Here is a 1,079-nt window from a genome sequence, read left to right on the forward strand (position 1 = left end):
TAGTTCTTCTGGTCTCATAGTTGTATAGGCTGCAGATCGGATGGTGTACCAGTTGCTGGGACTAACTGTTTCCATGAATTTTAGTTTTCTTCATTCTTCTTTGCTCTAGACGAGGCGACAGCCATCGTTGCCTCTACATGGCAGCTTGCTAGCTTTTAAGATCCCAGTCGCTACTCACCAAAGTAGGAGGTAGAACAATGTTTTGTAAAATATGTTATGCCAATTGAGCTTGCAACTGGTAGCATCACGAATTTATTTTAGCTGTTCTGACATGTGTGTAATGGTTTGTTATCAGGTCTTAATTTTCAGTTACCCAATTTCTACTTATTGGTTTGCTATTGCTGCTAGCAAGTTACCACAAATGTGATGACTTATGATGCTGTTAGTTCCAGTTGATTTTGACTCATAGGAATTTTCAATGGGTCCCAAATCCGCAGTTCCCTGCGACTATGATCCCAAGCCCACAGGTTCAACTACTTGGTTCCTCTGGGTAGCTGGCTGCGACCAAGCAGTGACCACAACCTTGCCCCTTGTCAGCTCTACTATACACTTGGGAATTCTGATCATTCACATAAACTTATAGGACCATTGTCTGCCAACCCTATATATGTTCTTGGATACCCTCCCCATTTCATAGACATACCTAATCGTTTAGCTTGTCCATCCATCTATCCATCCATATACCCATGTTTGCCTTCACTGACAACGCAGTACTGTATATGCAAACGGGTTCATATTTATCGTCTGTACCTCCCATGTACCTCTCTCTGTCTTTCTCATCCTCAATGCTGCCATATTGTGCCAGTTTGGTACATTGCCCTTCTCTTCACCCAAATCAATACTTATCTCTATCTATCTAACAGCATCTCCTCCCCTTCCCTCCCACTCCAGTAACCAACAAAGAAAATTTCCTTCTACAGATACACCTTTCCTTACCTTTTACAATAACAGACTAATACAATATTTGTCCTTTTGCAATTGACTTATTTCACTCAGCATGATGTCCTCCAAGTTCATCCACGTTATGTGGTGTTTTGCAGATTCTACATTATTCTTTAGCATTGCACAGTACTCCATTG

The sequence above is a fragment of the Orycteropus afer genome, unplaced genomic scaffold, assembly GCF_000298275.1.
Source record: "Orycteropus afer afer isolate SDZICR_OR568_19922 unplaced genomic scaffold, OryAfe1.0 scaffold00707, whole genome shotgun sequence".
Lineage (NCBI taxonomy): Eukaryota > Metazoa > Chordata > Mammalia > Tubulidentata > Orycteropodidae > Orycteropus > Orycteropus afer.